We start from the raw sequence: 24,474 nt of genomic DNA, 5'->3' as shown, positions 1-24,474 counted from the left end.
GTGCTAAGCAGAGATGGTTGGTTTTTTACCCTCTGTACTAATGCTTTTCCCATTATAAGTCGATGGCAGCACGCGTCCAGGACGTAGTGTGAGCAGACCCGATCCTGGGCTGTCTCAGCAGGACTGAGTCAACACGGAGCCAGTAGCAGCATTGAGACCTTGGTGATTATTGAACAGGAGGTGTCTTGAGGTGTATGAAAACTACCGCCGTGATAACATAAATGGGGGGGAAAAAACAGACCTAAGCAGTTAATGAAATGGAAAAAAATAGCAATGGGAACAGAGATGAATTGGTAGGACTTTGTTAAAGCACTTGTAAGAAACAAGCTGCTAGGTCCAGTGTCAATGGGGCATGCATTAAGTGGACTGAGTGGGAAGTTAATAATAGAGGAGACTGGCGTTGCTGAGAAGAGCTCAGTCTGCTCTTTGTCTTACAATTCATTGAAAGGACCACGGGGTCATTTTTTCTGGAGATATTTTTTCTTAGAAAAGAAACTGTAAAGCTCAATGATTGTCAGATCAGGTACACCAACAGTTACTGCCATTAAACACGGGGTAATGTGTAGTCAGATCACCATAGGGAGTTCCAATAACGTAGAGTAATCAACCAAAAAAGCAGCTTAACTAATGGTCCGTGCATTTCAGTTGCTTATATTGAGAGCTCTAATAAATATAAAATTTGTAAGTTTACTTCTGTTAAGAGATCCCAGCTCATTAAATGTGCAGCACCCCAGGAGATGCTTTTTGTTCAGCTCACCTGTGTAACAGGCTGGCGTAGAGAGCAGCTGCTGTTACAGACCAGTAGCTGTTGGGGGGTGAGTGAGGTGTGCTGTAAAGGACTCCTGGGAGAAAATAGTCTACTGTTGTAAATCTGAATTTGGGGTGAGAAACTCATAAATGTTTATTAAAGGGTTTTGGGGGGGCAGGGCTGTATGGGGTAGTTACAGAGCTGATGGATGTGGTTGGTTTTGCTGCTTGTCTTACTTTCATTGGGTGCTGTGATAGTCGTGTTTTGTTTTCCAAAGCTGGAGTCATACGGTCTGTGTGTCAAAGTTAAGCATATAATGATTTTGCAGTACTTTGCTGTTTTATGATCTCATGTTTTCCAGTTGCCCCCTGCTCTCTGCTGATGTTTTATGGATTTTCATATTCTCTCTTGTTGGCCTGTGAAGGCAAGCACACATGAGGGCAGGAGCCTACACGAGCAACAGTGCTTTTGTACGTAAGTAATCCTACCCTTAGACAGCATCATGCTCTTCCTGCTTCAGAGGCTTTTCATGTGCGATGGGTCTTGTGTGTCACTAGGGCCAGAGTGAACCAGCCTGTTGCTCTACACAAACAGAAGAGAAGTGGTCTGGAGAAGATGAGTCCTCAAGAACAGTGCATAATGCAGATCACAGAACGGTCAGGGTTGGAAGGGATGTCTGGAAATCATCTAGTCCAAACCCCCCTCCGCCAGAGCAGGGTCACCTACAGCAGGTTGCACAGGATGGCATCCAGGCGGGTTTTGAATGTCTCCAGAGTGGGAGACTCCACAACCTCTCTGGGCAGCCTGAGCCAGTGCTCTGCCAACCTCAAAGAAGTTCCTCCTCGTGTTAAGATGGAACTTCCTATGTTCAAGTTTGTCCCCGTTACCTCTTGTCCTGTCACTGAGCACCACTGAAAAAAGACTGTTCCCATCTACCTGGCAGCCTCCCTTCAAGTATTTATAAGTATTGATAAAATCCCCCCTCAGTCTTCTTTTTTCTAGACTGAAAGACCTAAGTCCCTCAGCCTTTCCTCATAAGAAAGATGCTCCAATCCCCTAATCATCTTTGTAGCCCTTTGCTGGACCCTCTCCAGCAGTTCCTTGTCCTTCTTGAACCGGAGAGCCCAGAACTGGACACAATACTCGAGATGTTGCCTCACCGCAGATAGTCAGGGCCTGTCTCATACAAGCATCAGCAATATCCTATGGTCATGTGCTCTGGCCCGGCTGACCTGCAGGCTCAGGTCATGGCAGCGGCGTAGTTCCTGACTGTGCACGCGTGCAGAAGACGTGTTGCTGTTCCCGAAGTGTTTGCATACTGCATTAAAGTAGCCTGTGGCCTGCAGGTGGTATCTATACTGCTCACTTGCAGATCCCTTTTTGTATTGCAATGGTTAAAAATGGTGCTGATTTTTGTGTTACAGTGACGTAATCAGAGCAGCAGGGATGAATCCCTCGGGGAGACCGTAGTCTATAGACTGCTCGCTCTTTGGAGCTGGGAAGGTGCCGGAAGGTGGCCAGCCACGGTGTGAATAAATGTGGTGCTTATGACTGTGAGCAGCCTCATCAGTTCGGTGGAAATAGTGCTTGCCTGGGTGGGCCCTAGGGCTTATCTTCATGCACAGACGCAATATTTCGAGACCTGCCTTCCAGGGCATTTGGCCAGGCCACCCTGAAGGCTGAGCTTTAAAAAACTGTCTCTGTGAGGCTTTGGCTCATCTCTGGGGTTTTGCTTCCTGCTGGCGGGGGCTACAAGTAGTGGGTTTTGTGCTGTTCCTTTTCTGCTGGTGGATGCATTTAATGATCATTCTTTCTGGTGCACTTTTGCAGCCTCGACTGCTTAAGGACACAGGAAGGTGAAAGTGAAAGACAAATGGGATGGATGCTGAAGGCAATGGGTCAAGATGGGAGTAAGTCAGACAGCAGAGGTAGGAGGGAGCAGTAGATAGGATACAAGATGGCAGGTAAACAGCCTTCCTTGCCTTCGTTGCAGGTTTTCCTGGTTCCCTCTTGCTGAGTCTGAGAGGGGCGGTCTAGTTTTGGGTTGGGGTTGTAGCTAAACCATCATTTGTAACACTTTCTTGCCTTTAGTTTGTTTCACACACTTAAAAAAAAAATAGGACTGAGCCAAGATAATTGATCTCAGATCTATATTTGGACCTGTAATCCCTTGATTAAGATGCCTGCTGTGAGGCCAGCCGTGTCACCTGGAGAAGTCCCTGGGGTGGGATTGATGAGCTGGCTCTTCCTGAAACAGCATTTAGATGGGTATCTTGGTTTTGAAAGCCGAACTGAAATCAAGGCCCCTCTTTCCCTCTTCCCACCTGCCCAAGGACGGGCATTTTGGGCATGTCTGTCCTACCTGCTTTGTAGCCATGGTCTGTGTGTGTGCCCTGACTGCCATTTCAGTGCTTTCTTTTTTTAGTAACTCAAGCTCAGTTACTCGTGTTTCACCTCATCCCGGCATTTTTGAAAGAATTGGCACTCTTATACAGCATGCTGCGTCCCCTCTCTTGTTTTGTTTTGCTTTTGTACTTTTTTTCCTACGTCTTAGAAACCTACTCATGTGTTGACATAGCATCCAAGCAAACGTGCCCTACCGTTCCCCGGTAAGAGGCAGTGTAATTAATTCCAAAGACCTTCCGCTGAAAGAAACCTTTGCCTTCCTTGGAACAGTGAGAGCTGTTCAATTATACTGGAAAGCTGCATGTGGGCCAGGCGGAGAGACCCCCCCACCGCCCTCCCAGCACTTTCTGAAGGACTGCTGTATTGTCATCTGACAGAGTCACTCATTTCCAGATAATTGGCTTTTTAAAGGGCATCTATAGGACCCAAATAACTCCTGGCATACTGTTTGTACCGTTGACCTGCCAGGTTAGCAAAGGTTAGACTTAATTGCCTCATTTATGGCTAATGCATTCCAGTTTTGCTGTTGCTTTTTCTCGGAGGATAATTGCTCAGACCTGTATTTTTTGTTTCTGAAATCTTGATGAATAAAAACAAGGGTCCTGCTTTGTGGATAGAGATGTTGCTTTCATCGGGAGAGGCAGAGGACACGTAAAAGCCTTACGTTGAGGAAGTGACCACATACATGGATGAGAGGTTGTCCAGGTGAGCCTTGCTCAGCCCTTTGACCGCTCAGATTTCCCACTGCCCTCCGTCGGCAAATCTCTTTGTGTGGTGCATCTTATTGCAATGGAAAGCAATTTTCAGGCAAATTGAGTCTGGTGCCGCTCTTCTCAGTCCTGTCCGTGGACAGCGTATGCTCTGTGGATACGGGGGTGGTGTTAAGGGCCTCTCATTTTGGGCCTCTGCAAACACACTCTTCTGGCCACAGACTGTGCCTGGACATCCCTCTGGGGGGATAAGGCTGGTGCTGAAACAAGAGGAGACACAAAACACCTTCTGGGTTGGTCCGGGGTGTAAACCCAGCATTCCTCTTGTGCACTCTGCAAAATTAATCCTGACCTTCCTACAAACGCATTCCATATGTATCTTGTGTATGTCCACAAATTTTGGCAGTGAGGATGGAGCAAACCCGTGGCAGCATATGCTTCAGTCTTATGGGAGTAGTCACACACGTGTACTCTGCCCTTTCTAGCACCAGGTGGTGTTCCTCTTTTGCTAGGAGTAAAACAAAAGCTGCAGCCTTCTGTGCTTCCTTTGCAGCTTTGTAAAGCCAATGCTATACACACAATTGTGGGTTTTGGGCTTTTTTTTTTTTTACTGTTAGGGTAGTTCTAGCAGGAGGTTTTGAATGAAAAGCTTTTGGATACAATGTTGTGGCTGTTGAGAGGAGACCTATGCCCTAGCTTTCCTTAAGCATCTCCCTGAGCTCTCTGATCACCAAACCATGGCAGTCAGGAGAAGAGCCTTCTGTCCCTGGCATCCCAGGGCACCCTGAAGCTGCCAGCAGTGGGGATGGGGTGTAGGTTAGGTGTCCATCCATCGTGGGCTTCAGGCACTCAGAGCTCTGCATCCAGCTTCACACCAGTGACAGAGGTGCCGAGTTGTCAGGTCTGGCCTCCTCCATAGCCCAGCTTGTAAGGCTTCCCTGGATTAATTCACATTTGATTAAATCATATCCTTCAGATAAAGAGCTGGTCTTGATTGGCAGCCTTCCTGTGATAAACATACCTTCGATGTTCTTGTGCACACAGTGAGGGGGATTCATAACGTTGCTGTAAATGCTTTTAAACTTGGGAAAGGACAAGCTGAGTGTCAGCATTAGTGTCTGATGTGCTCAGGGGGCATCTCACTCCTTATGGTGTTTCCCCTGTGAGAATGGTCACACCAGTGGCACCAGCAGCAAGATAGCCACTTTATTCTGTCCCTTATTTATGGAGCTGAGCAGGAACATCTGATCCATTGGGCTTTTCCATCTGATCTGTTGCCTCCATGTGGAAGTGCAGGAATAGCTGTTTGGCTAACTTGCAAACTGTGAAAGAGCTTGAATGCTTCTTACCATGCTGGTGCTCAGTTTTGCAGAGTCTGTGCAGAAGTAGGAGAGCACTAGGTCTGAAGATTAACATTCAGCCTGCAGCAGTGAGGAGGCTGGTTCAGGGGATAACATCATGCTGAGGTGCCATCTCTGGCAATAGATTTTTGGGAGCGTGTGTGTTGCACAAGATTAACAGCGAAGGTAATTAAGGAGACAACTTACTGTTGGATGTGATGGATCTGCCATCATTTAAAGACAGACTAAATGTCTTTATAAAATGCGCGTTGTACTTCTGATGGAAGCGATGTGTTTAGCGCTGGAACTTCTGGTGTGAATGTCTTTGGGAAGCGTGCTTCTGCTGGTCTTGGGAATAAATCCCTGAGGAAGGCTCTCAGAAGTTCAGTTGTGGTCACTGGCAGCATTTATAGAAAGGAAGGAAGTACGGAGAGATGAGCAAATAAAGAGCAGTCACAGATCCTAGTGAACATTGGATTTCATTTGCAGAAATGTTTAAGACTATTGCTTACTCCATTGGCCCAAATCTAAGCTCTGTTTCTTTCAAATCACCTGCCTTCCTGAGGAGAGAGTAACAAACCACATAAACAATTGGTTATTTTTGCTGTGGAAGTGAAGGCGGTTGTGCCAGTCTTTAACCACTTAGTTGTCGGTCTCAGCATGAAGATTGTTTTGTTCACAATGTTGAAACAGGAATTTTGTGCTTCCTGCAAAGAAATGCAAAGCTGACTACAGATTTTAAGGAGCTCCAAGATTTTTAAAGACACTTAAAGAGACTGTTTAAAGCAGTAAAACAAAGAATTATATATTTAAGCTTGTTTTATGGGAACTAGCAATGATCTTTTTGGTGTAGTTTGTCCTTCTGGAGGTTTCAAGCCAATGTGAAATAACCCCCAAATTTTTAAAATTACTTTGGCAGAGCGCACATGGTTTAGGTGCTGTCCTGAACGAGCGGAAAATTGTATTTGTGATCTTGGCATGCCTGGTTAAAGGTGATGTGTGTCCTGGGAGACACGGGTTAACGGGGATCCCCGTCTCTCTCAGGATGTGCCCTGGTGAGTAACTTCCATTTGCACAGTCTGTTTGCTCTCATCGGGAAGCTCAGCCTGGGGCGTGTGCATGCCTGTGACCGCTTGTGTTTTACTCTGCTTGCTCTGGATGGCTGAAATGAAGTCTGAAGATCAAAAATACGCTTTCTCAAGGGTACCATCCCCATCAAGTCTGAACACACATCAGTGAAAGGCCACAAAAGGAAAAAGCCAATCTAATAAAATCATGTAGCTAGCGGGACCTCGATAATTAAACACCTGCATGCAGCAACTGTAGGACTAATTACTGTAGTCAGAGCAGCCGTTCAAACACGGTTGTGTTCAATCAGTGCCCTCAGTCTTAGCAGATGTTTAGAAGAAAACAGCACACTGCTCAAAATCCCACCTTCACCCACCGCTGGCTTTGTGCTGATGAACCCTTCAGCTTGTTTTATCTTGCTCTTCGTCTCCTTCTCTCCGGGGCCTAATCTCAGAAATGTTGTTTGACTTTGGATGCTAAAACCTACATATCTAGGATTAAATGTATGCCACAGAGGTCCTGAAATTGTATCCAATGCTCATCTCATTCTTGCTGAGCCCAAAGCTGTGAATCTACTTGCTAATACTGCTGATGATTTAAAAATGAAGAAGAAGGAAAAAAAAAATGAAAGAAGGCAACCTGGTCTAGTGGGAGGTGTCCCTGCCCATGGCAGGGGGGTTGGAACTCGATGATCTTCAAGGTCCTTTCCAACCTAAACTGTTCTATGATACTATGATAAGAAAGAAAGTACAAACACTGTAACTTCCAGACAGGTAGTAAAGGAAATGTATTCAGAAGCAAATGTTACAGTTCTGTGTGTTTATTCTTGAAATTATATCTCGGGATTTAGTGCTGATACCCAACACTCAGATCACTGATTTGTATCTTTGGTTCCCATCAGGCTGTACAGCACTGGAAGAAAATATATGTGTGTTTCTGTGAACACTGATCAGTATGGAGTTGCACTGAGGAGGACTGGAATAATCCTCTCTGTGATCAGATTTAGATGATGAGCCACTTGGGTGCTCTCCAGAACACAGAATCATAGAATGGTTTGGGTTGGAAGGGACTCTAAAGATCATCTAGTTCCAACCCCCCTGCCATAGGCAGGGACACCTCCCACTAGACCAGGTTGCTCAAAGCCCCATCCAGCCTGGCCTTGAACACCTCCAGGGATGGGCCATCCACAGCTTCCCTGGGCAACTTGTTCCAATGTCTTGCCACCCTCACAATAAAGAATTTCTTCCTAATATCTACTCTGAATCTACCCTCTTTCAGTTTAAAACTGTTACCCCTCGTCCTTTCACGATGCTCCCTGACAAAGGGTGTCTCTCCATCTTTCCTGTAGGTGCCCTTTAAGTACTGTAAGGCCACTATAAGGTCTCCCCAGAGCCTTCTCTTCTCCAGGCTGGACAACCCCAACTCTCTCAGCATGTCTTCACAGGAGAGCTGCTCCAGCCCTCTGATCATCTCCATGGCCCTCCTCTGGACCCCCTCCAACAGGTCCATGTGTTTCCTGTGCGGAGGACTCCAAAGCTGGGCACAGTAGCCCAGGTGAGTTCTCACGAGAGCAGAGTAGAAGGGTAGAATCACTTCCCTCAACCTGCTGACCACAATTCTTTTGATGCAGTCCAGGATGCAGTTGGCTTTGTGGGCTGCAAGTGCACATTACCAGGTCATGTTGAGCTTCTCATCCACCAACACCCCCAAGTCCTTCTCCTCAGGGCTGCTCTCAATCCATTTTCCATCCAGCCTGTGTTTGTGGTTGGGATTGCCATGACGCAAGTGCAGTACCTTGTAATTGGACTGGTTGAACTTCATGAGGTTTGCATGGGCCCACTTCTCAAGCCTGTCTGGGCCCCTCTGGATGGTATCCCTTCCCTCCAGCTTGTCAACTGCGCCACACAGCTTGGTGTTGGTGCGCTCAACCCCACTGTGCATGACACCAACAAGGATGTTAAACAGCGCTGTTCCCAATGCTGACCCTTGAGGAGTGCCACTAATCACTGGTTTCCACTTGGACATTGAGCAATTGACTGTAACTCTTTGAGTGCAACCATCCAGCTAATTCCTTTTCCAGAGAGTGGTCCATGCATCAAATCCGTGTCTCTCCAATTTAGAGACAAGGATGTCATGTGGGACAGTTAAATGCTTTGCACAAGTCCAGGTAGATGATGTCAGTTGCTCTTCCCTTACCACCAACGATGTAATCCTGTCGTAGAAGGCCACCATATTTGTCAGACACAATTTGCCTTTAGTGAATCCATGTTGGCGGTCACTGATCACCTTATTTTCCATGTGCCTTAGCAGAGTTTCCAGGAGGATCTGCTCCATGATCTTGCCAAGCACAGAGGTAAGACTGACCTGTCTGTAGTTGCCCAGGTCTTCCTTTTTGGCCTCACCAACACTGATTATTCATGGTTTTACTTGAGCTTAAAGTTTTGACTGAGAAACAGGAGTGCAATTTGAATTTACTGTAGTGAGGCCACTGCTAAACAAAACCGTGATGAGAATAAAGAAAACCCTGGGGGCATTACTTGAAGGGAAAAAATAAAATATAGGGCAGAGCAAGGAATAATGTCTTTGGGCAACTGGTGCAATAATACTTCATTTGGATTTTTCTTGAGAGAAAGTGACTATAGCTAGAAAATGGAGAGGACCTTTTGTTTCTGCCTGTTTTTGTTTGTTTATTTTAAGATTACGAAATTGAAACTCTAGTTTGCCTGTGGACAACCGAACAGATTATTTTTCCCTGGGTATTTTCATACTTTGGAAAATTGCCCAGCCTTCAGAAGTGTGGAATTTTGTGGCCAGACTTTTGCTCCAGTCCTACAAAAGTGCTTGAAGTGAACAGAATAATCATTTGGATTCTAGCTGCGACAGTTTAATGGTTTAATCCCAGACCAAAGATTCTTCCCTTTTATTTTGTTCCACAAACTGCGACAGTTTAATGGTTTAATCCCAGGTTCTTCCCTTTTATTTTGTTCCACAAGTTTGCTGCCTGAAATGCCTCCAAATGTTGCCTAATACTAAAAAACAAGGTGAACTTAAGCTTCTTGTGTGGTATTTTCATATGACTAAGAAAATTCTGTAATAAATGCGTGGTCTAATTCTGTAGGGTATAGAGCAGCCCTTCCATCAGTCTCTTCCATCTCAAACTTATTCTTCAGGTTTGGAGATATTTTTTTTTTTGCTGTGATGCAGAATGTATGATCATATCAATATGAGGGAGTTTCCCATCAATTGGATGCTATATATAGCTGTAACATTTACCAAATTTCACGTGGTGAAGCACTGATGCCTTCAAAAGCTTCAATGGAGCTCAGTGTTCCTCCTGACAGAAGACGTTGAAAGGGCATTTATTCTAGGTATTGATGATAAATGTAATCTGCACAATTATGCATCTATTTTCAGTGTGAGGACATGCATTCCTGGTGGTTCTACCCTGTACCACTTCAGAACCTTTAAAATGTATTAAAATTAAGTCCTTGCATGTTCTCTTCCGAAGCGCCACTAAGTTCGCAAAGACTTTATTAAAACTCTCTTAAGATGCTTTGCATTTTTTAAAAATATTTCCTCTCCTTCCTGATACTACAGATTCACCAGCTCATTTCTGTTTTACTGCTGTCTGCTTAGGCTGGATTTCTCTGAGTTATGTGGCAGGTTTTTGAAACCAGCAAGGGTGTTCTCTCCAAATAACAGCAAATCGCATGTCTTTTTTCTCACTCGTTTATTTCTTAGACGGCTTTATGGAGTAAACCCTCACGCTCTGCCTGTGTTTCCAGTACCTGACCAGTAGAAGGTTGCAGAAATGGATGCTTAATCTGGTATGTACCAAAACACTTAAATGGGGTGTTTACAGGCAGCTGGTGCACAAACTGGTTGCATGGTGCTGCCTCCCTCTGCCCGATGCTGCTAAGAGAGTGCCACAGCATCTGCTGCTCTCTGGCTTCTCTGTCCTGGGTGGGATCATGTTGTGCAGGTGTGACCCATGCCTTTTGGGACACCTCTGTGTGCTGGTGTGCCTCCTGTTGTATTGGGTGACCATGGCAAGGTGTTGGCAGGTGGAGCTGCAGGGGTGGCCTCTGGGAGAAGAGGGCTGCCCTGTACTGGACACAGCTGACTCCCAACAGCCCCACTGCAGGACACAGCTGAGCCCATCAGCAAAGCTGGTGGTGCCTCTGGGAAAACATTTTCAAGAGAGGGCAGAAAACACTGGATGGGCAGAGGAGGTAGGAAGAAAAAGAGTGGGAAAAAATGGGGTTCAACAACAAGGTTGGAGGAGGAGGAGAAGGTGCTCCAGGTGCCAGAGCAGATACCACAGCCTGTGGAGAGCCCATGCTGGAGCAGACTTTCCTGATGGGAACTGCAGCCCTTGCCAGAGCAGAGGAAAGGTGTGAGGATGAAGGAGCAGCAGAGAGCAACCACTGTGCACTGACTGTAATCCACTGCCGTCAGCCATCCCCATAGCACACGGAGTGGGTAGAGGAGGCAGAAAGGAAGAAAGGAGGTTGGGCATGGGAAAGGGGGGAGGAAAAGCGTTGTTTAAAGGTTTGTCTTTTTGTTTCCTACTACCTGAATCAGTAATTAAGTGTTTATTTTAATTGGCAAGAAATTAGGTTAATTTTCAAGTCAAGTTCTTTTTTTGTCTGCAAGGGTAACTAGTAAGTGGTCTCACTGTTTTTATCTCAACTCACGAGCTTTCTCATTCCTGTTCTTACTATTCACTCCCCTGTAAATAGGTTCTGTTGTGGGGGCAGGGAGTGAATCAGCAGCTGGGTGGGCATTTGGCTGTTAGTCAAGGCAAACCCACCACACCTGTATGTGAAGACAGAGCTCACCTTGAGTTCTGAAAAGCCTGGGGTTGAAGTGCAGCTTATGGTCCAACCCAAAGGATGTTACTTAGAGAGAGCCCTAAACCCACTTCTTGTCACCTGTGTGGCAAGATTACTGCTGGTTTCAGTGTAAATTCTTGCCATAGTGAAGCAAAGACTGATTCTGCAGTTACGTTTCTAGGAAATAAATCTTTTGGTGCCCTTTAAGGTATTAGAACCTACAGATATCTTAATGGCAATGAAAATGCTGATTTATGGGGTACAGTGCCCTAATGGAGATGTAAACATCCAGGACTTGGGTTGGGCCTCTGTCGTGAAGGTGTGATCCAGCTTTTGCGAAGAAGTTGAAGTCGGAACGTTGGCCCAGATGATGAGGTCCTTGCAATCAGGTAACAAAAAATTTGGGTTTGATTTGTTCAGTTTGGGAGGGGTGAGGATTGGGAGAAGAAGAGAAGTCTTCAGGTAGGCTTTCAGTGTAGGCCCAATTGATTCTCCTCAAAGATATAAGATTTCATAGAAATCTTGGGGTGTTTACAGGCAGCTGTAAACACCCCATGATTAATTTGTAGCCATTTTCACAATCCATATATGTATATACACATACACTTTATGCGCACGGGGTCTGTTTTTAACAGAAAGGGCTAGTAGCCTTTGTGTCACAGAACAGCACAGTGATAGGATATAAAATCTGTAAATCAAGACAGCCCTCAGTGAGGAAGTTACTGAACAGGAGTTTATGGGCTTTGATGCAGAAATTGTTGTGTCTGTCATTGGTGCTTCATGGCAGCCTGGACTATGTAGTCGTAATCTTCCTGTCTGGCAATAAAATCTATGGGTGCCTTTGGTAAATGTTACATTGCTTCTAGAGCAGCATCTTTGTATTACCATCTTCAAAAATAAATCTTGCTACCTTTATTAGCACGATGTTTCTTTATGGCCATTGCTAAGAAAAAGAAAGAACATTCTATGGAATCAAGATTAAATTTATACTATTTGTTCTTAGTGACAAACTTCGGATTTGATACGTTGGGGAGGTTGTATTCTGCTTGCAGTCAGGTGAATTTTAAATGTGGAATTTATAAATTGCATAAATATGCCATTGTTTAACATCCAGTACTGTAGATACCCCTTTTTGTTAGGTGTACCTCTTTCAGTCAGTAAATTTGAACAGTGACATGCAGAAATACTTGTTTCTCCAAAGGCATGACAAATCTTGTTCAATTATTCAAACTTTTTGCCCACAAATGGCAGTAACAGTCTTGTCTGTTGTATCTTTCCTCATGATTTATCACTGCAGAATGCCAAAGAGAGTGAGTTAATGAACTATCAGGTATTACATAATTCATATTCTCCTATATTACTATTGCTTGTTTAATAATGTTCTTTTCTCATTCTGGCCTTTTCTAATTCGTGTGTCCCTACCCATGTCCCAGAGATGTACAAGAAGGTTTAATCATTTAACATTTAGCAAAATTAAGTGCCTGAGTCCTAAAAGGTAATTTTCAGCTGTTTCCAGACCTCCTTTGGGGCCTAAATGATGGGCGTGCTTAAGTGCTGGAGAATTTCCATGATATCTGTGGTCAGTCCCTATGTCTGCAGGACAGCAGCTGGTATGTAAAAGGTCAGCTGGAAATAGTGGTCGTAGCCACGCCTGCCCAAACAGGTGGGTAAAAGAGGGGTAGCGGTATCCTGTCCCCAAGTATGTGGGTTTTGGTTGGTGGTTATGACATTTATCTACAGAAAATGAGAGACCTGCCATGAACCAGGCATCCATTTCCTTCTCAGCACTGTGCTCTAAGGATGCTGAAGTGGGAACGGCTCTTCCCGTCTATGCAGAAACATTGCTGGTTTTCTTTCACCCATGAGAACAAGCACAGCTCTGGTCCAACAACATGGCTGCTGGTAGGCTAAAAGTCTTCCTCCTCCTAAACATCTGCAAAAGCCCAGTAGTTTTTAGGAACCGCTGCTGTGTGTATTTGAATACTCTTTGACTGCAGTGTGACTGGGATGCTCAGGCAGTGGTGTTGTCGTATGAAGTGGAGGGTTGCTGCTGAGCACAGGCAAGGTCTGAAATGGCTCCTGCTCTGCTTTGGAAATAATCAGAGCTGGTGTGATCTAGAAAACCTCTAGAAAAAGCGGTGAATCCCAAGCGGATACACATGTTTAAGCCCTGGGAAAGCCTGGGGCTGTAGACATAATTTGCTGTGTACCTTAGATGGGTCCCTCAAAAATGCCGACTGCTGTACTGAAGTTAACTCTGTACAGGGAGCCTTTCTCTGTAACTCAGAACTATAGATCCCTCTGCAGATGGCTGAGATGAGGTTGCACATCACAGAGTGGTTGAGGTGGGAAGAGACCTCTGGAGGACATCTAGTCCAACCCCTCTGCTCAGGCAGGGCCACCTGGAGCTGGTTGCCCAGGACCATGTCCAGATGGCTCTTGAATATCTCCAAGGAGGGAGACTCCTCCACAACTTACAGCTGTTCTGAAAAGAGCCCTTTCTTCCCAGGAACAGTGGTGGAATAGACTAATGCAAAAATGGTAATATCTGCTAAGAGCTGATCGCCTGTGAGAAAGAACATGTTTCTTACCAAGGCTGAGTTCTGACAAAGCACCCACAGAGTAAATTGGACAAAAGGAGAAATGGGAGAGAGAAGTACTTGTTGTCTGACTGCGGTCAGGCTCCCAATCCTGAAAGGTGCTGAACACACCTGATTCCCATGATATGCATCTTGTGTGAAGGTGAAGGTGCATCTTCACCTCTGATAACTGGGTCCCAGATCAGTTGTGTAATTCTCGTGTCAAATTGTATGTTCTGGTAAGATCTGGTAAAAATGGCCCCAGCGTAGTTAGTTGATCAGGGTCAAAAGAGCTATTTTTTCACTTTTCCTGCTTAAGTGTAGTAGTGATTAACAGTTTTAGCTATGGACTGTTTTATTCCCTTTTTGAGACGTTTCTGCTCTCTTTGCCTTCCTTCACTCTGAAGGACCTACTTTCCTTTTAAACTGTGAAAGACCAGAGAGCGGATGCTGTCAGTTGTGAAGGCTGTTGTTTATTGCATGTGAATGTACTTTGAAAATCTGTGGTCACCATTAGCCTTGAGCCTTTTTTTTTTTCCCTCTACTGACATTTTCTATAAATATATTTATAAATTTTTTCTTATATTTTAGGTTTGCTTGGCAGCTGGTTTGATGTATGTTTAATAGCCCTCCCAGCAAGGGCCAAGTGATAGCTTCTGTCTCGCATTCAGTTGTTTGGAAATGCTATTACGAGGATATTGACAGCTATCAAAAATGCCCTGTAGAGTTAAATCTGTATAGATGCTATTGGTTCACTGCATACCGCTATGAATGACATAGACAAACAGATATAGATGACAAGCTGTGGTAATAAATGGCTATAAATCATATCATCAAGGAAATGGATCCCTTCAGATTCAGGCTCTGATATGCAGATGTGTTGATGACTTACTGCTTTCCTGGAAGCTGTGTGAATAGGTACTTGAAAAGGATCTTGGTTTATTGATATATATATTTTTTTTAATTTTTATTTTTCACCATAAGCAGCCATGTTGTATGATCTATTGAAAAAAAATGCTCTTTTCTGTTGTTAGAACAAGTTAGACTTCTTGCCTACTTTAGGAAAAATGAACTAAGTTGTTTGGCTTAAGTGACTGTTGCTCTTCCTCAATGCTTTTCAGCAAGTGAGAATAAATCTAATGCTGATAGCTGACTACTTGATGACTCAAGGAAGATTTTGTTTATTGGACTGTAATACATAACTCTGAAGAAACAAAAAATGTAGAGTGGTGGCTTATGTTAACCCACTCTCAGTGATTCATCAGGAGAGTTGGGATTTAGTGACTTTCATGCCAGTAATCAAATAAGAGGCAAAACCTCCCTTACTGGTTGGCTGGAAACTCCATGGGTTTTTTTTATTATTTTATTAAAAAAAACTGTTTTAAATTCAGGTTTACCACCTCTGAGGCATGTTATAGCCTGAATCATTCATTTTTACAACTCACTCATCAACTCTTGCTTTGTTCTGTTTTCAAAGGGGAAAAAGTAGCTCAAACTTTGATAATAGTTCTCTCATTATTTTTATTTTCAGAAATTGGAAAGTATAATATTTCTCTGGCTTTTTGTTTGAATTGTCTGCTATGCATATCCTGTGGACCTGATTATGTGGAAATCTTACAGCCCTAAAGTATGATAAAATATAATCTTAATCTTAATTTGCATCTTTTGTGTGTGTTGCATTCACATAAGGATCAATTCAATGCTTATTCTCATCAAGCCTCCAAAATGATGCTTACATGGGACTTAAATGGCTTACAAAGTGCCTATGTTCCTATAGTGTCTAGTTCTTCATCCTTCCTTTCCTTGGGGTGAACTTCATCCCACGTACTCACTTCCAGCTCTGTACCCCACTTCCCTGAGTAGGTGCCCCTGGCTGTTCCAAAAACACGTGTGGTGTTGCAAGACGTCACAAACTGACATGCCTCGGGACGGAGCCTCACAAGCAATGCAGGGATTGATCTCAGGGTGCAGTTTGGTGACAGGTTAAGTTCTTCTAAGTCTGTTCCTCCTCTGAAATGGCCACTTCTGCCCTTTGCCTGCCTGCCTATTTCTGCCCCTTTCCCTATGCCAGCATTGACTTATGGGCAGCTGTGCAGCCAGTTCAGTCTGTTTTCAGTTAGCCAGCAACCTTATTTTTCAGGGTTAATTTGCTACTGCTACATGTCAGCTCGTGGATCTGGCCGGCCAGATGTTGTGTGAGCGCAACCGCTGGCCCGGGGCCAGAGCATGTGGCTGGGTGCAGCTCTACCCCTTCTGGTGACAACATGGGTTCAGATCATCTTCATCCAGCCCTGAAAGTGCAGCAGGAGGGGATAGACAGATCTGCTGGACTGAGGGGGGTTGTCAGGTAATGAACAACAAGTTTGGATCTGCCTTGTTAACTTGGGCAGCGCCGCTCATCGTGAGTACAATTGCTTTGTGTGGGAGAAAGGGAACAGATAGTGCCACTCAAAATAGCCCCTTACGTATTAAGAGTGTAAGCAGTAATTTTTCCCTTCTGAACACCCCTCCTATACCACTGGAAATCTTTTTTCCTTCAATTAGCTTTGCTATTGAGTGCTTTTTAACCATTTCTGCTGGTACTGTCGTCAGCAGGGAAATCCCAGACCTGGGCCGCTCTAGTGACAAGCTTTACAGTGTTAACTATTATGAGTGAATTTAATGAAGTCACGATTAAGTTTTGATCAGTCTTATTGAGTGATATTTTTAATAAGGTCTTGCACTTTGTGTTTTAGCTTTCTTTTTAATTTGATACTTTAAAGGGAAAAAGTTGCATCTGTAAATATTGGAATGTCTCCAGAGTTTTTTTGCCACTTCTTTACCAAAACTTACTGAAGTTAACGCTGCTAAATTTAGGGCTTTTTATGCTTGTCGGTTTTGAAGTCAAAACACTATTTGCTGGAAAATGTCTTACCATCAGGCCCTTGAATTACGAGCATTTTCCTAACATCTTTTTCCCGTGTCTTCGTGTGTGCTTGTATGACCAAAGGGAGTAGTTGGCACGGCTCTGCGTACTTCACTAAAAGTGAACAAGTGATGCTAATACAGCATTTTGCGGAGTGTATATTCACAGATGGGCCACACACAATATTAACCTTGCTTTAGGGACAGTTACTTGGAGCTAGAAGCAACCATATAGACAATGTGTGAGGAAGTAAGGATGTTTGACTCCAGCATACTGCGAGGCGTGTGCTGAGCAACCTGGGAACTGGAGTAAGGGAAGAGTGACACTGGCTCTGCCTTCACCGGGACTTTACCCGAAGGTAAAGAGCAAATCCCCAGTATAGATGTTAAGCTTGCTCTGTGTCTTGTGTTTGTGTCAATGTGGCTTATTTCGTCTGCACTTGGGATTTGCTGCATTGCTGGGTTCACCTAAGGTTTCTCACTGTAACTGCTGGAGTCCACAACAAAGTATAATGGATATTTTAGGATACTTCACTGGAACCTCCAGGTTTTGGACAAGGACAGTGATAGCAAAGGCTGTCTGCTGGAGTATTTAGTGTTGAGTGAAGAAGCCTGAGGTGCCATGCATAAGTTGTCAGGTGTTTTGCAGTTAATTAAATCTAACCGATGCCTTTCTGTTTTCACTTCAGGCAAAGAGCAACAGATGATAAAGGCAAATCCTTAGATTGTAGACTTTTAGGCATTTAAGGCTGTTGGCTTGATCTGTTGGCATCTCCTTCAGTCTACATTCATGGAGAGTCTGGAGCCTTCAGATCATGCACACTCTGATGTTTTCTGGGTTTTACATAATATGCTAGTGCCCTAAATAAACTTCTCAGGTTTCTTAAATGTCTAACAGGCATCTTTGACTGCTTTGCTGCATTTAAACATGATTTTTCCATGCGTTCTTATGTTCCCTTATGTGTGACTGTGTCTGGAGGAGACCCAATACTGTAGCCTGAGGTTCTGTAGGAGAGATGATGTGTGGAAGAGCTGATGGACCACAACCACATCTGCCTTGTTTAATGGGGAATGGCCAGAAAGCATTTGCATGGTGGTCTTTGCACCCGAGCAGATCTGCATGAAAGTAGGTGGCCAGCCACCAGTGCTAAAATACTTATATTTAGGTCCTTCTTGAATGCTTGACTCCTCAGCTGTAATCCTGAAGTTTCTTTCAGTAAAAAGATTTTAAAAGAAGATACCGGTTCCCCCCCCCGAGTAAGTGTTATAAGTATTTTAATCTTCCTCCTCCTATATATCCCCCCAAAGAAAATGAAAGATTTGAGTAGAATGAAACATAGAATGAAAATATTCATTTACAGGCTGCCCAGAGATGTTGTGGAGTCTCCCACGCTGGAGACTTTAAAAACCTGCCTGGATGCCGTCCTGTCCACCCTGCTGTAGGTGACCCTGCTGTGGCAGGGAGGTTGGACTAGATGATCTCCAGAGGTCCCTTCCAACCCTGACCATTCTGTGATTCTGTGAAATTGATAAAGTTGGAAACTGACTGCACATCTTGGTTTGCCTTTGTTAGGAAAATCTAGGACCCTTCAACTGAACTTAGCAGTATGAATTTGGAAGTACTACAAAAATTAGCAGTCTTGAACTGGTCTGTGAAGGCTGCAAATGAACCAGAAGATGTCCTTCCTTGCACAAAATCACTGTTACAGGAGGCTTTGTTCCCAAAGGTTTATCTGTGCCCAGAATCATAGAAAAAGTAAAAGAGGAAAAATCCTTTGGCTGCTAAGCAGTAGATCATATTTTTATTTGAGGATCTGCCCAAACTTCAGGCAGTTTGAAGCAGGGAATTTGCAGCGGGGGAGGTATTATGGCATACTTGCCTAGTTCTTTTCCTGTGTTGTAGGTATCTGCTGCTCGTCTCTGTGGGAGCCTGGATGTGGGGTAGACATCTCCTCTGTCAGATCCAGAGCGGCTGTTCTTATTAAATATAGCTGTTCCAACAAGATGTTCCAAACCTAGTTAACATTGCTGATATGCTGCGGACTTTAAGAAGTGACAACTCCCAGAATGTCTTCCCCCAGAAGCTGTTTGGTAGAAGAAGCAAGCAATTTTACTGTGGGTGTTTGTAATGCCGCTGTGACTGGTGGAATTTGTTACTGGCTGTCCTTGTCCTGCAAAATTTTTCATGGTTGAAGCTTTGTCAGAAAAACTCCTGATCAGCTCTACACCAGACCGTTTATAGGATGCACTGTTATTTTTCTGCAGTATTCTAGCTTAGGTTTCTGTTCTTAAGGATAAGGGTTAACTGCGAATGTGGTAGGGTTTAGTAGAGATGCTCTGGTTTGTGGGGTGGGAGATAAAGCATTGAAAAAAATGTAACAAGTCAAAGAAAATCTTCGCACTAGAGAGACAAGACCATAATCAGGACAGGATAGGCCTGAGAGCCACTGGCTTTTTAGATCAACAGGAGAGTTGTTGTTAGTCTTTGTTCTGAAACCAAGAAAACTGTCAAATTAGAAGCTGTGTTTACTTTATGAAGTGGCAGATAACAGCTGAGAGGCAAGAGAACTGTATTCGTAGAGGCAGGCTCATTATGGAAAGGAAATAAAAGATTAAGCAGACCACTGCTGATTCTCATTGCTTTGAGTGACTCAAAATCCAAGATCTCCGCAGCTTGTATGCCATGATCTTGCCTTCCCCTTTCCCTCTTGAGAACATTATTGAACATGCTAGGCAAAAAATTTATTTAGACTCCTTCTGAGATTGAAATGTGTTGACAAGCTGAATGTGTCAAGGATGCTTACATATGCTATTGCCTAATAATAACAACAGCTCAGAACCACCGTGAGGCTTTTTTGTCAGGCTTGCAGCACACACAGAAGACTTGAATGACATTGCTCACTGCAAAATCGTTGGCATCTCTCTTGAAGAGTGACTGGCTTCCTGTGTTATAGCCAGACTTGAACCACATCATATATTTTCAAAACAATTTAGACACCTAGGATTTGGGTATTTGTGCTTGTATTTAAAAGATTGAACATTTTTTCCATTTATTTTGCATGTTTGCTTTTCTCTTTTTTCTTTTTTTTTTTTTCCTTTTTTAAAGGTAGGGCGGTGTCTTCATAAAAGAAAAGCTTGCTTTGCAAAGTTTTGTGTTTAATTTTTTTTTTTTGCAACATAGAACTACTGTGCAGCAAGAGACCAGAAATCCAGCCAGTACTGTTGTCATCAAAGCAGCCTGGAACTGAAGAAGGTTATAGACTCCAACAGCTAAACCCACTGCTTCTACTATTTCAGCCTGCACACTGGCTTGTGCATGCCAATTACGTGAGTGGAATTCAGGGAAAGTAACTTTCCCTTGGCTTTGTGGAAGTTAAGACTGATTGGCGCTATTAGCAATTAAATGCATTATCCCTTAATTGCAAACAGCCCTGAAAAGGCTTGAATTAATGGGTAAAGGAATTGTTTAAATGTTTTCTGACCTCAGTACTTTAAGTTGCTCTGTGGGCACAGAGGGCCTCCACCGTGCAAAGGGCTGTGGGGCTGGGGCCTTCCTTTGCACCCCCCCATAGTGATTTTTCTCTTTGGTTCAGTGAGATACGTGAAACCTCACCACACGGCCAAGCAGAACCAGCATTTTTGTTGCTCCCCATCCCCGGTGACGGCTCTCGGAAGTGGTGAAGGACCATCCCCGCTTCAGAGCTCTTAGGGCACTGGTGATACTGGCAGCCCCGTGGTCTTTCCAGGGCGTTGGGCCAGCTGCTGGTTTTGGGGCGCTGCCAAGAACCTTTTGGAGCAATTGCCTCTTTCTCCATGGGACTGGCAGCAGTTAGTAGGGCTGTCTGGGAAACCATGTAAGAAGGCTGTAGGCAGGGCAGGCACCATGGAGGTCTGCCTTTGACCTCCCAACCCTTTGGCAGCCCCAAGCCCACAGTGGCTGGGTCTCCTCCAAAGGCACCTGCCGCAGGTGGGGCTGGAGCTGGCGGAGACCTCCCACGGACTGGCATGGGCTGCCAGGCCACCAGTAGGACCATTTGGGCACCACTGACTGGGCGGTGTCACACGGGTGGGTAAAGTGACTGCTTGTGCCCCATATGTTGCATTTGAAAATAGAAAAGGGCAGTTGCACAAGACCCTTTGTTTTCTTTACTGCACTAGTTTTCCACAGGGGAAAATAAAGATAAGTGATGATTTTTACACCCACTTCAAGAATTCAGTCCTGTGTTTCTTCTGGACCATTTATTGCCAGATCTGGGATGCATCAATAAAACCATGCGGACATATTTAATTGTGGTAAATTTAAGGGGATGAAGTTCTTCAAATGATCCCAGTACTCTTGCTTTTGTGATTTCTTCTTTTATTTTTATATTTTATTTTTGTTATTCTTTTCCTTTTTTTAGACTCGGAGAAAGCTAAACGGCTAACGTTTCAGATGAGGCTACTCTGAGACGTACTGTCATCTGTGTATTGGGTCCTTGACTCCATATGGTCTGGCTTAGAAAAATCCTAGGAAAAAGTCTTCTCTGGCTAGGAAATCTCTTTCTAATGTGGCTAGAGATTAAGAAGGACCTGCTGCACGTGCCTCACCATCAAACTGGGATCAAAGGAAGGAAAACTAATCTTTAAATGAGCAAATGATCATTTTGGTATCAAATTATTAATTGATTTATATCAGCATTATGTATTATCATGCTATATATTTGGCCTTGAGGAAAACAAGCATTAAATGATGGCTGACATCAGCAGTGTATCAAGGTCCCTTTTTCACTTACTCCACTCTGCTGGTCAATAATTAAAAAAACAAAATAAGAAAACCTTCATCTGAACAAATGCACTCAGCATCAGACATCTGCCATGTTTGCTCTTCAGGCATTTTGGCATCACTGCCAAATTGAGCTTTTAGTGGCAGCAGAGGAATTTTGGAGTAGAGAAGAGAGAAGGGAGGAAGGGCTCAGCCTCTCTGCCTGATTTACCCGCCCCAGTACAGATGCTGAAGGTCACCTACACCCGACTCGGGAGAGGAATTGCCCCAGCCCCTTGCAGGCTCCAGGGAAACCTCGCCTTCTCTTGCGTGCTACCAAGTTTCACTTTGTCTTTTTAGCATCATCACTAAGAATGTGGCTATGAAAATTTCAGGCAAGATTAAAATCCTGATGATGTGCAAGGGACAAAACACGGGAAAAGTCATCACAAAAAAAATCTTTTCCAGGTACATATTTTGACATCAGGATCTTGTCTGGTTTATCTGACAGATACTTACTGTTAGAATTCCAGAATAGCTTCTCTCCACAGGGGAAACAAGCCCTGTGTTTTTGGCTAGTGCTAGTTTGTGTTGAGAGGATGATTCAATAGAATAATCTAGTTCTACCACTCATTTACGTACCTGGTGAATTTTATCTTTCTATGCACCATTTTCATCAGGATTAGATCTTTCAAAACCTGTTTGGCACCCAGTTGCCTAGTTGCATGATGCTAAATTTCATCTTGTTGGCATCTTATCAGTGAGCCAGAGGAAGGAACTGGCATATCAGCTGTGCTGTATCATTTCTTCAACTTTTTGGACTTGGACAAGAAATAATCAGTTAAATTACTTCCCTAGAAATAGTAAATATAGCTCTGCAAATTGCATCTCTTATATCTTAAATTGTGTTCAAAGCCTGGCATTGCAAAATAGGGGGTGGAAAAAATGTTATTTCATGAATGTAGCATTAACAAAAAGGATGGGAAGCATGTTGGGCAGATGCCAAGAGTAACAGTCAGGTGGATTGGTGCAATGACGAGTAGATACTGTACTTCCTTTCCTCTCTATTTCTTTTGTCATAGTAATCAGCCTTTATAGTTGTTAGTGAACCGTAATGCATTTGCGACGTCAGTAGGAGTCTATTACATTTATAGCAGTCAATGCCTTTTTTCCCATTTGCTTGTTTGAAAATGGCGTCTTTGCAGAACATCTCACCTGTCTGAATTTCTTTAAATAAAAGTAATATAGGCAGTTGAAGACATAGATGATAATGAATGTTAGATAATATCTTGGATACTGCAGCATAAATTGTAAGATGACTATATTCTGTCATGATGAATATTAGATAATGATACCTTCTCCCTATAAGAATAACTTATTTTATTATTCAGAATGATCTTATGAGCTCTTTGGATTAATGGGAAATAACTTAGTAGAAACCATAAACTATTCAGACTTTGCTGAATATTCAAATCACACTTGCATCATTCTCAATTATGAATTTGGGGGACTGCCAAAAAGAGACAGAAACAGCATATAACAGCTTTCTGTTAACTGTGTACTGTTGGAGCGCTGGCACTGTGAGCGCCCTTGTGTTGTAAGCTGGTTTGGATGTTTTCTGTTCCCAGCGTTTGCCTTAGCACAGCTCTTCCAGATGTTCCACATTGGGTACTGCCCAGCTGCAGGCTCTAGATTTATCACTCAAGAAGGTTTTTCGCATGTATTTGATGCTTAGGGTGAGTCAACAAAGTTGCTTGCTTCAGCGAGGCAGCAAGGCTCAGATCTCCCCATAGGATGTGTTAAAAATGCTCTGTCAAAACCAGCGTTGGCTGAAACCTGTGATACTTCTGTCATGGTTTCAGCTGGAATAGAGTTGACTTTCTTACTAGCAGCTGGAATAGTGCTATGTTTTGGATTTGGGATGAGAATGGTGGTGATAGCACGCCGGTGTTTTTGGTTCTTGTTAAGCTCTCAAAGCTTTTTCTCCTCCTCACACTGCCCCAGCAGTGAGTAGGCTGGGGGCGCACAAAAAGTTGGGAGGAGACACAGCTGGAACAGCTGACCAATGGGTTATTCTGTACCATGTGATGTCATGTTCAGTGTGTAAAGCTGGGGAAGAAGAAGGAAGGGAGAGACATTCAGAGGTATGGCATTTTGTCTTCCCAAGTAACTGCTATGCATGATGGAGCCCTGCTTTCCTGGAGATGGTTGAACAGCTGCCTGCCCATGGGAAGTAGTGAATGAATTCCTTCTACTGCTTTGCTTGCGTGTGCAGCTTTTGCTTTACATGTTAAACTGTCTTTATCTCAACCCACGAGTTTTCTCACTTTTACTCTTCTGATTCTCTTCCCCCATCCCACTGGGGGGTTGTGTGTGTGTGAATGAGCGACTGTGTGGTGCTTAGTTGCTGGCTGGGGTTAAACCATGACAGCTTTCTGTTGGTTATAGCGCTCTGGGGTCTCCTCTGGAGGTGGAGGACTTTATTTCCCATGGAGCACCTTGGCCTCATGGGAGGTTCTTGTCTGTCTGGAGTGTTAATTTGACCAGAGGATGCTGTTGGTATAGGAGAGGAGGAGCACTGTGCACCCAAACTGCAGTTCTTGAGAGGCTTTTACAGTAGCCCTTTAGATCTGAAATGTTCTAACTCTTGAATGGAAGACCAACATTTTTCATAGGAGAAAAGGAGCCCTACCATTTTAAAGGTTGCCAGTTTTGACCCAGGTTACAGGCTAATTGCACAGATAAACCCAACACTACTGATTATTTTTGCAAGGCTCTCTGAAGAAGCGCATTCATTAAAGGTGCTGTTTTTCTAAGGAGTAATGCATCACCTGCGGAGACAGTGAAACACAACAGGCTTTCCACCCTATATTTTCTCCTCGATAGCTTGAAGGATTAGCACAGAAGATGGCACGCAGGGAAGGCCAAGCGAATGCGTGCAAAAGAAGAGAGCAATACGGATCTGCAGTCTTACAGATTCCAGTTTTCCACAGCTCCGTATTTTATAGCGGGATGTGTTCAGAGACAGTATAATGTATATTAATAAAGGGGTGGATTTTTACCTTGGACAAAAACAAGAGACTCCCAGCGGTGTTAATACGGGTTGCACAGTCCCATTGTGAAATCTCCTAAGCTTCAAAAGA

Source organism: Charadrius vociferus, unplaced genomic scaffold, assembly GCF_000708025.1.
Source record: "Charadrius vociferus isolate BGI_N301 unplaced genomic scaffold, ASM70802v2 scaffold262, whole genome shotgun sequence".
NCBI classification, from domain to species: Eukaryota; Metazoa; Chordata; class Aves; order Charadriiformes; family Charadriidae; genus Charadrius; species Charadrius vociferus.
The sequence above is the reverse complement of the archived record's forward strand: the minus strand, read 5'-3'. Positions refer to the sequence as shown.